Consider the following 12,181-nt stretch of genomic DNA (forward strand, 5'->3'; position numbering starts at 1 on the left):
TTTTTTTTTTTTTTTTTTTTTTTTGGTACCGTGGATTGAACTTGGGACCTTGTGCTTGTGAAGCAGGCAGTGGAACCACTGAGCTAAATCCCCAGCCCCCTGTTATATATTTTTAACTGATCCAGTGTTATACATGCCTTTTCAAAGTTCTTTTCAGTAGTAGGAGTGAGCTGTATGGCTCTCATGGGTCATGGTCTGGGAGCTACACTTAAGGCAAGAGCTAGGGAATCACCAGCCCATTGCAGTTGAGGAGAAACCAGAAAAATCCAGAAAGCAGTAGGTCACCAAAGTGAGGGATCACAATAGGCCAAGATTAAGGCCAGAAAAAGGACTCTTGTGACTCGACCCAAGTGAATCTCTGCCAGTGATTGTGCTGTGTTGTAATTATAGCATTGGCTTTCGGAGCTGAGCAGACGTAGAGATTCCATGTTGTATCAGGAATATAACACATTCTTTTTAAGCTTTGGCTTTTTTAGCCAAGTGATCATGAAGTTTACATAAAATATTTTATATAAAATTCCAAGACTGTAAAAGGTATTTGAAAAATGTTAATTCCCTTTACCTCCTATACTTCATACCTAGATGGAAAAAATGCTTCAGGATGTCAGTCTCCCTGTCTGGAGAAACTGATACTAGCTAGGCAAGGAGCAGATCAGTTCCACAACACGTGTTGACTGGCCCTGGTTCATCTTTGTATATATCTGATGTATCGGTCATCTGCTCCCTATAATTTCAGCTGTTTACCTCAGTGTCCATAACATTTAGCTATATCTTCTTGTTCCTAGTCTTTTAGTTATCCTGGATTAGCATGTCAGATTTAACAATGTTAACCATGACTAGGCAAACTTCTTTTTTTCTTTTACTTTTTTGGTTCTTAAAAATATTTTGGTGCTGAGAACCAAACCTAGGGCCTCATGCTTGCTAGACAAGTGATCTGCCACTGAGCTAAATCCCCAGCGTCCCCCTTTGTTTGCAACAGGGTCTTGCTATGTAGTCCAGGCTGGCTTTGAGCTCAAAACAATCCTCCTGCCTCAGCCTCCCTAGTGCCAGGATTACAGATGTGTACCACACACTTAGTTGCAAACTTTTTTATAGTCACTTACTTTTTGATTAAAAAAAAAAAACATAGTCTCTGGCCCTGACTGTGCTCTCTTGCCAGCAAGGCTTTTTCATTGTTCTTGTTCTTCCTAAGTTTCATGTCAGTTATTATGGAGAAAGCAGAAGTTAGTCCACATCTCTGCTGAGTCGGCTTTATTTTGAATAAATACTCCTACTTTTTTACAAGCTTGTAATTGAAGGTAGCATGATGATTGCTATTCAAACTAAATATAGGTTATGATTATTTATTTATTTATTTTGGTACTGGGGATCGAACTCCGGACTTTGCACTTGTGAGACAAGGGGCAGAACCACTGAGCTAAATCCCAGCCTAGGTTCTGAATTTTATGTATTGTGTGAACTTCTAAAATAGTGTTAACCTTTGGATTTTTGCCCTTTCTCATTTAAAACTGTCCTCCTAAACCCTTCTTTTCCCTTTTATTGCAATAGGGAATCTATTGCTTATTGAGAGGCTTTCCCTAATATCATTTTATAAGCAAGAGACTACTGAGAATTCGCCTTTGCGTGGAGGATGAGAAAATAGACAGGATTGCTCTTGAGCTGCAGTTGCTTCCATAGGATCTCTAGGAGCACCAGGAGTCTCCCACCAGGCTCCAGACTCATTAGGTTGTATGCCATTGGGTCTTCTTCCTTATATGGAACTTTATTGCTCCTCAAAAGAAAAACATGTTGAGACAGTACTGTAGTTTCTAAGAAGTCAGACTTTGCCACAGTCCCTTTGACATAACAGCACCCCAGGCCTTTCCTAACAAGGATTTAAAATTCTTTCATAATCACAAATATTCTTCACAGGAATAGATGATTCATTAATTTTTCCCTGTGAAAAGAAAGGATTTCAAGTTAATGCCTACAACCTAAACAAATTGATGCAGATTTAAATTTTGGGAAACCTAAAACATACTTAAGAACATTCAGTCTTAAACTGAAGGGAGATATTTTCAAATGACCTGTCCAACATAGGGAGATGATTTTCAACATTGGCCCCTTCAATTATCCATCCCAGTTAAATGGTCTGTGGCCTAGGCACATTATTTTTCACTTTCCAGTTTATTACATCTTTCTTGGTTTCACATTACCTTTCTGCTTAATACAAATCACTATCTGACTGTTGGTCTGAGTGCCAGTTATGTAAATGCAAGTGGAAATTATTCCAAGAAATTCTGTGATACTACTAATTCTGTGATATACATATTTCACAGATGGTCATATATTTTATACTTCTACCTGACAACCACAAGCAAAAGGAGGAAAGGCTTACTTTGGCTCAGTTTGTAGAGGTTTCATTCCATAGTTGGCTGGCTCCAAGGCAGGGTAGCATTGCAGAGGGACATCGCAGAGGAGAAACAGTCCGTGGCCGGGCAGGCAGGAGGCAGCAAACCAGAAGGAGCAAGCCTCCCTTTCTCTTATGTCGCATCCAGACTGCAAGCCTTTTGAGTGGTATCCTTCCTACTCAGGGTGGGCCTTCCACTCTACTACTGAGCTATATCCCCAGTTCTGTTATCTAAGTTTAAAAAAGTAACTTTTATTTAAAAATAAGCGAGTACTTTTAAAAGTAGAGTCTCTTTCCTAAGACCTTTTTCTATTTATACAATTTCTTGTACTTAGGTTCATTTTATAGACTAAGAGTATATATCATTATACTCTACTGATATATATACAGAATATGATACTTTAGAACGGTGGTAGCTTAAGATAACATCCTGTGTTTTTATACTGGTCCCATGTTTTATGGAGTCCTTTCATCTGCTCTGTTATATACTACTGTAATATGTTTACAGAATGCCAGTTCCTTTGGTAATTAAAAGGATAAAATTATTTAAGTGTTGGGCATGGTGGTGCCGGTCTTATACCCCAGCACCCTGGAAGGCCGAAGCAAAAAGATTACATGTTCGTGACTGATAGTATCAAAAAGAAAAACATTTTTTCCCCTCATACTTGGGTCCTTGGGCTTGCGATATAGGCGCCAGAACCACTGAGCTAAATCCCTGGCCCGAAAAGAAAAACATTTTTTTTTTTTTTTTGGTACTGGGGATCGAACTTGGGTCCTTGCATTTGCAAGACAGGCAGTGTAATCACTGAGCTAAACCCCCGGCCTGAAAACAATATTTTAAAAGGAGTAGGTGTGTGGCTCAGTGCAAAGGTCCTGGTCCTGGATTTAATCTCAATACTGTTAAACAAACAAACAAACAAAAAAGTGAAATAAAGATAAGAGAGCTGGGGATGTAGCTCAGTGGTAGAATACTCACATGCACATGACCCTGGGTTCAATCCGGAGTATAGGAAAAAAAGAAGAAATAATTAATTGGACCAAGTCTTAGGATAATATCCTGGAACCTTTTGGGGAGAAACAATTCTGTAAATGTATTTTAAGTACATGCCCAATAGGTGCCTGTGTGTGTATGTCTTAACCACTTCAAATATAAAGATCTGAGTTAGCTTTTCATTTCTATAACAAAATACTCAAGAAAAACAACTTATATAGTGGGAAGGTTTATTTTGATTCATGGTTTCAGAGATTTCAATCCATGGTTGGTTGGCTTCATTGTTTTTGGTCCTATGGTAAGGGAGACCCTGATGGTGGAAAGCATGTGGTGTAGCAAAGATGCTCCAAGAAAGAGAGGGGCCAGGGTCACAGTGTCTCCTTCAAAGTCCTGCCCCCAGTGACCTAACTTCTTTCACCAGTCCCCACCTTCTTAAGGCTCCACTATAAGACATTTAACACACAGGCCTTTATATACATTCAAGATCCAAACTGTAGCAAGATCGTAATGATTTTTTAGTTACTCTTCAGTATAGACTTGAAGTCAAAAAAAGAAATAAGTTGGACTGCAAAAGATTTCCTAATGTGGCTTTTGTTATTTTAATGAAATTTATATATGAAGGCCAGATTTGAGAGCGCCTATATACAAAGAACAGTTTTACTAGATTACATGTTATTACTTGAGAGCAAGAACCCTTTAGCACAATGTGTTGTTCACAGCATCGTTGTGACGTGTTTAATGAATGAGATCTATGTTTTGTCTTTTCTTTAAATTCTTTAAAAACATATTTTTGGCTGGGTGTGGCAATGCACACATGTAATCATAGCACTCAGAAGTCTGGGGCAGTATGGTCACCAAAAGTTCAAGGCCAACCTGGGCTCCATAGTGAGTGCAAGACCAGCATGAACTGCATAGCAAGACCCTGTTTCAAAAAAACAAAAAGAATATGTGTGTGTGTCGCAATACACATTTATCCATTCTCATAAAATTTGTGGAATCTGTGTTTGAGTGGAGATTGCAAGCTCTGCTTTAAGGGAAAGTCCTTTATAATTTGGGGATACTTCTCTCTTTCATGTACTTATTTTGTATCTGTTTAAGGAAGAATAATCCATCACAGCCAAGATCAGCTTTCATGACATCTGATAACCTGTAACCGATATCAACAACCTTCAAAAAATCATTGCTTTTTATCTTGAAACTTTCCTAGCTACTTAATTTCTCTGAATGTTTCATTTTCTTCCTGCCTTTGTGTCCTTTGCCTTTATGCTATGAGATCAGCCAAGCCTGTCCAGTTCCACCTTGTCAGCCTGGAGCACTTCTTCCTGTCTTTCATTGATCAAGGTCTTCCATGTGAAACTTATCCTGGCTGACTCCACCCTACCCTCTCCTTCCGAAATTGAGAATTCTTTTGTGTTACCTTTTTACTTTGTTTAATGTATTTTATATATATTTCTATAGCAGTGCTTATATTAGTTATAATTGTTTATTAGTAAATATAGTAGTAGTTACACGCTTGATTTTTCTCTTTAATATTTATTGGCAGAGTGACAAATGACAAGTGTTCCTTTTACCTTCTTTAAGACCTCAACTTCCTCACTGTAAAATAGAAGTAATCATCTATTTCATAAAGTTGTTGTAAGATTAAATGCATTATATTTATAAAACAAAGCACTCTTAGCCAGGTGTGGTGGCCCAAACCTATAATCCTAGCACTCGGGAGGCTGAGATAGGAGGATCACTGTGAGTTTGAGGCCAGCCTTTGCTACATAGTGAGTTCGAGGCCAGTCTGAACTACATAGCAAGAGCCTATCTCAAAAAACTAAAAAAAAAAAAAGCAATAATTTTGGCACATATTGAACATTAAATGAATAATGGAAGTGGAGATGGTGTATTTGTGTCCTCTGTTTTCTTCTTGAAAATACGGATGTGTTTTACTCATTTTATTAGGATCAGTAAAGGCTTATCCCACAGTGTGGGAAAAAATTTTTATCAGCTGTTCCTCAGACAAAGTTCTACTATCTAGAATATATAAAGAACCTAAAAAAATCAGACCTCCCAAATTTAAAGACCCAATCCAAAAATGGGCATCTGAAATGAACAGACATTTCTTAGACAAAGAAGTAGAAATAGCGAATAAACATCATTGGTCATTCGAGAGATGCAAATGAAAACAAACCTGAGATTCTACCTCACCCCAAAAATGGCTACTATCATGAACTCAACCAATAACAAATGCTGTTGGGGCTGTGGGGAAAAAAGAATCCTTCTCTATAGTTGGTGGGAGTGTAGACTCAAGTAACAAATTTTAAAAGTATTGGGGCTGGGGATTTAGCTCAGTGGTTCCACTGCCTGCCTCGCAAGCGCAAGGACCTGAGTTTGATCCCCAGTACCAAAAAAAAAATTTTTTAAGGTACCTTAGTATATATACTGCCCTGATTTCAAACCACAGCTCGAAAAAAAAAAGTTACATGTATTTATTTCCTAGGTCTAGAATCAGTTTTTTTTACATTTAATAAAAATAGCATGATGACAATAATGTGTTACTTACCATGTAATAAAATGTGTACTATACTTAAAATTGGCATACTGAGAGCCTAATGTGGTGGTGCACACCTGTAATTCCCACACTTGGGAGTCTGAGAAAGAGGATCATGAGTTCAAGTTCAGCTTGGAGTACATAGTAAGACTATGTCTTGGGAAAGAAAAAAGGACATTAATATTGGTTTGGATTGATTTATGTATAGATATACTTTTGGTCCCATTAAATTGGTATCATAGCCACTAATTTAAAAAGCAGCTTTTAAAAAGTAGCATTGGCAGGGTGTGATGGCACATGCCTATAATTCCAGCACTCAGGAGGCTGAGGCCCTGGATGGCTGTGAATTTGAGGCCAGCCTAAGTTACATAGTGAATTCAAGACCAGCCTGAACTATGTAGGGAGACCTTATCTCAAAAATAAATAAAGAAAAAATTTTTAAAAACCAACCTCAAATAATGTTCACAAGAACCCATTAATTATATATACTTATTGTATTAAAAATTTTTCAGGGCCACGGATTTTGGTCTGTGGTGCCACCACTTGCTTCACAAGCATAAGGTCCCAAGTTCAATCCCTGGTACCAAAAACAATTTATTTTTCATTCAACTTATATTTTTTTTTCTTTTTTTTTGTTTGTTTGTTTTTGTTTTTTGTTTTTTTGAGACAGGGTCTCAATATGTAGTTGAGACTGACCTGGAACTCACTATGTAGCCCAGGCTGAACTCAAACCCACAGTGATCCTCCTGCCTCAGCCCCCCTAGTGCTGGAATTACAGGTGTGTGCCACCATGCCCAGCTTCAATTCATATATATATACATACACACACACACACACATACATATACATATATACATTTTTTTTTTTAGTACCAGGGATCGAACTTGGAATGTTGTACTTGTGAGACTGGCAGCGGAACCACTAAGCTAAATCCCTAGCCCTCAATTTATATTTTCAAAATATTAGGTGTCCCAGGTACTGGAATTGGCATTGGGAAAACAAAGATGGTTAGAACATGCATAGTAGCATGTACAGAGCACCCAAATCCTTTATGTGAATTATTTACTTCCAAACCAGTCCATTATTGTCTAATTATTCTTTTATAAATGAAGAAATTGAGTTTTAAAAAATTAGGTAAAGTAGTTAAGGTCACTGAGCAACTTTGTGAGTAGAAGAACTCAGCCATATCTGATACAAGAGCTGGCACTCGTAACCAAAATGCTATGAGCCATGTATGCTATAAGTACTTAGTGCTCTGCAACATGAAGGTAGTAGAGTCTGGGAAGGGGAAAGGGTGTCCCACGTACACGGATCACGGTACCAGTGATTGAAGTAAAACTGCGGTGGCAGAGATGCAGGTTGCTGGAGCATGGCAGGAGTGCAAAGAAATGAAGCTAAAACAGTTACCAGGAGCAGTTTGTGCTGTATCAAGGAATTTGAACTTTTTTCCTCTCGCCAAAGATAAAGGTTTTTAAGAGGGAGCGAACTTAGTTAAATTAGAACTGTGCTTTAGAAGTTTAACTGCTGCCCATGTAGAAGATGAAATAAGAACACTCTAGCAATTAGAAGGTGGTTTTGAGAAGTACAGAGTGGCAGTGCAAATGAGAAATAGAACAGAAATGTGTGTTTGTTTGGTACTGGGGATCGAACTTGGGCCCCTGCGCTTGCAAGGCAGGCAGTGGAACCACTGAGCTAAATCCCCAGCCCAGAACAGAAATGTTTTCAGGAAAAGCTAATGGCATTTGCTACTCTATTACCTATGTATTCACATTTCAGTAGCTGGTGTAAATCGAAGAGCTAAAAGCGACATTCGGTGTCTAATTTGAGCAACTGATGATGCCATTAACTACATGGAGTAATTTGGGAATGAGAAAGTATGGCATGGGCGAGGTGAGTTGGGTTTGGGGCATTCTATATGCCAGGAGTGCCTTTAGCTGCAAGCAGAAGAAAATCTGACTAAGAATGGCTTATGCAACAAATAACTTTTTTTTTTTTAACCTACATCATAAGAAGCCTGAAATAAGCTCTTCTAACCACTTTCCAGTCCAATTATTTAAATACAGGATGACCAAAAATTGCATTTTTTTTGTTAATTTTTATAAGATAAGCCAGGCACAGTAGCGCATGCATGTAATCCCAGCACTGAGGAGGCTGAGGCAAGAGGATTACTTTGAGTTCAAGGCCAGCCTGGGCTGCATAGCAAGACCCTGTCTCCAAAAACAAACAAAAAATTAGTAAGATAATATAACAAAATATAAAAACAACAATTTCATCAAATTTATTCAGTACAAGAATCGACTGGTTGAAATGACACCTGCTTCAGTGATGCTCGGTGTATACTGTTAAGTGGTTAAAGGACTCTGATGTCATGTTTGTTCTGTTATTTGTAATAAATTTGATTATCTCATGGTTGCTGCCTCTGACATAATGTAAAATAGCCTTGAGACATAAACTCAAGGCAGAAATAAAGGGCAAGAAGCTGTGCAGTTTGGATTTATTCTCTTTATCAAGCTTTCCCAAATGCACCCAACAGACTTCAGCTTACATCTTGTTGGCCAGAACTGAATCACATGGCTACCAGTAACTGCAAAGAGGTTGGAGAAGCAAATATTTATCTTTAGTAGGAGAGAGAGAAGGATTAGGAGTGGGTGCTGGGTTGGTCAGCCAAGTGACTGTTACAGATGTACTGGGTTTACAGTACCTGTAAGATACTAGGTCAGAATCAGGAACTTTCATTACTTAGCCCTGGATACTATATTGTAAATAACCACAGCTACAGCTATATTTAGTTGATATGAAGAAGAGTTAAATGACCTGATGAAAATTAGAGTAGGACCATCAAGGGCCATCATGGAGGAGCTGGGGAAATTAGGAGATCTTAGTTTTTTGTTTTTCTTTTTTTTGAGACAAGGTCTTGCTGTGTAGTCCAGGCTAGCCTCAGACTCATGGCAATCCTCCTGCCTCAGCCTCCTTAGTGCTGGGATTACAGGTGTGTTCCACCATGCCTGGTGGGAGATCTTAGTTTTTTGTTTTTGTTTTGTTTTTTGGTACCAGGATCGAACTCAGGTCCTTGTGTTTATGAAGCAGGCAGTGGAACCACTGAGCTAAATCCCCAGACCTGGAAGATCTTAGTATAATGTCTGGATCACTGGAGATAAATCAACTCAAAAAGTATTCTAATATGCCATTGGAATTATGAGCTGTCCCTCAAAGACAGAACAAGTAGTAATGTTGCAGTATGTGATAAACAGACTCTTATGAACATGTCAGTATACCAATCATTATTGCCTAAATTATTGTAATAGAAAACTAGAGATTAAATAATTTGCTTAGGATCAGGTAGTGATTCAGTAATAGAGCAGGGGGAGGCAACTTCAGATCTCTGAGACAGTGAATAATATGTTTTTAGTTACATTTGAAACGGCCCAGCCAGGCATAGTGGCACATGCCTGTAATCTGAGCACTTGGGAGGCTGAGACAGAATTTTGAGTTCAAGACCAGCCTGGGCAATTTAGTGATTTTAGTCAGACCCTGAGATAGGATTTGGCTAAATTTTTAAAAATATATTTATACTAAATTTATTGAAACATCGTGAAATTAATACAAGTGACCTTTGGACTCTACAATTACAAGAGGTGCTCATAGTGGTGGCCATTAGCTTCCAGACATTTATTAGTACAGTGAACTATTAAAGTGTGTATGCATTTTCAGTAGTCTTTTTCTTTCTTTCTTCCATCAGCTAAATTTTATAAATAAAAATAAATACAAAACTTTTTAAAAGGGCTGTCTTAGTTATTTAATAGTTCATACCCATTACAGATATAGAAACCAGCTTTTATATTTCTTTGTTTTTTGAGAAGGTTTTGTTATGTAGCTCAGACTGCCTTGAACTCACAGTGATCCTCCTGCCTCTGCCTCACTAGTGCTAGGTTTAAGGTGTGCACCACCACATCCAGCCTTATTTAAACTTCTTAATGTTGTTTTTTTGTTTGTTTGTATTATTTTGTCATTGTTCACAGTCCAGGGCTCTGTGCATGCTATGCAAGTGCTCTACCACTCAGCTACATCCTCAGCCCCTCTTGATGGTTTTTTTGTTTTGTTTTGTTTTGTTTTGTTTGAGACAGTGTCTCACTATGTAGTTGAGACTGACCTGGAACTCACTGTGCAGCCCAGGCTGGTCTGGAACTCACAGTGATCCTCCTGCCTCAGCCTCCCGAGTGCTGGGATTACAGGAGTGCCCCACCATGCCTGGCTTTCTTGATGGTTTTATATAAGCATTTAGAAAATATATATTCTGTTACAAGAAAGACGTCACATTAGATTTACTGAGGTATGATTTACATGTAACATCCACCCTTTTATTTGGTTTTGATAAGTATACACAGTCTATATACATGGCTTACAAATGGGATTACAGTCAAGATACAGAATGTTGCCATCATCCTCAAAAGTTACCCTGTTTCCTTTCATTCTCTGTCCTATCCCAGCCTCTGGTAACCACTATTCTGTTTTCTCTTTGTAGTTTGCCCTTTTTTAGACTGTTAAATATATGTAGCCGTTTTTCCCTCCAGTACTAGGGATTGAACCCAGAGCCTTGCATTGCACTACATCCCAATCCTTATCTTTTTAATTTTTAATTTTAATTTTTATTTTGAGGTAGGTTCTCACTGTGTCACTAGGTTTCCTTGGCTAGATTTGGATTTATTTTTTATTTTTTTTGAGGCAGGGTCTCACTATGTAGTTGAGATTGACCTGGAATTCACTATATAGTCCAGGCTGGTCTTGAACTCACAGTGATCCTCCTGCCTCAGCCTCCCAAGTGCTGGGATTACAGGTGTGCGCCACCATGCCCAGCCTAGACTTGAATTTTTAGTCTTCCTGCCTCAACTTCCCAAAGTGCTAGGGTCCAAGGATTGTACCACGATTCTCTGCTTAGTTATTTTGAGACAGAGTGTCACTATATTCCCCAAGTTGGCTTCCTACTTGCCATTCTCCTGCATCAGCTTCCTGAATGAGTAGCTGGAATTACAGGCATGCACTACCACACCCAGCAGCTTTTGTTTTTATTATTATTTAGTGAAGAAAGTGAGACATTATCAGTCAATAGCTATTTGATTCAAGCTGAGCAAGATATTACACTGTAATTTAACATTAAATACTTGATTTCCATTAACTCTTGAGTTCTCAGTTTACTACAGCTGATTTTCTCAGTCATGTGTTATATGAGAATGAAGAGGGAGCCAGGAGTGGTGTAATCCCAGCACTCAGGATACTGAGGTAGGAGGATCACCTTGAGCTTGAAGTCACCCTGGGCTACATAGTGAGTTCAAGGCCAGCCTGAACTATAAGGGAGACCTTATCTCATAAAACCAAAATAGAAAGCAGAGAGAGTGAGGGAGAGAGAGAGGGAGAAGGAGGGAGGGAGAGGGAGGGAGGGAATATGAAAATGTGAATACATCTTCATCTTTGATCTTTCTGAACTCATCTAATTCTGCCTTTGGTCAGAAAATCTCCCCTAATAACAATTAAAGCCTGGCAATTACAGTTCTTTGGTACATTTTTAAAATTATTACAAAGTGTTTAAAGATATGGAAACTTTGATGGCATTCTTATTTCCCGGGGGTGACGCTGACTAGATGTTCAGGATGGAGTGGTTGCTGACCCTTTGAACACAGCTATTGTGCTGGGTTAATACTGTGTTTCCGTCTGTAGTTTATCACTCAGAGTGCTGATCTAAAACAAACCATCCGGTTTATCCAGCTAGTCCAGGACACCTCTATGGAGCAGCAAAAATATGGATGAGGATTTCCTTGTACTTCCACTGCTAAAATTTTTTTGTTAGTTGGAAAAACGTTTTATTAATAAATGTCTTATAAGTGTTTTTCATTTATTTTGTTTGCTATTAAATTCTGTTATGTGCGGTATATAATTTATGCTTTTATACCATTCATTATGTTTTGCTTTGTAATTCCTACCTCGTTAACTGATCTACTGAGGGGGGTTCATTCTTTTCAGCTGAACAAACATGAAGACAAAAATCTGTATATCAAACATTTTCAATATTGGGATAGGTCTTTATTGTTAAAGAGGGGAAATTTTTTTAACAATAAAAACTGCTTCCTGTTATATGCTAAGAATACATAAGAGCCTACACATTGAGTTTATGAGGTAAGAACTTTATAAAAGAATCTTCTAATTAATTATTGACACAATAAGTTTACATTTTTACGTCATTGCAGGAACAAACTGTTTATCTATCACCCGT

Source organism: Fukomys damarensis, unplaced genomic scaffold (assembly GCF_012274545.1).
Source record: "Fukomys damarensis isolate Sample0158 unplaced genomic scaffold, DMR_v1.0_HiC HiC_scaffold_32, whole genome shotgun sequence".
Taxonomy (NCBI): Eukaryota; Metazoa; Chordata; class Mammalia; order Rodentia; family Bathyergidae; genus Fukomys; species Fukomys damarensis.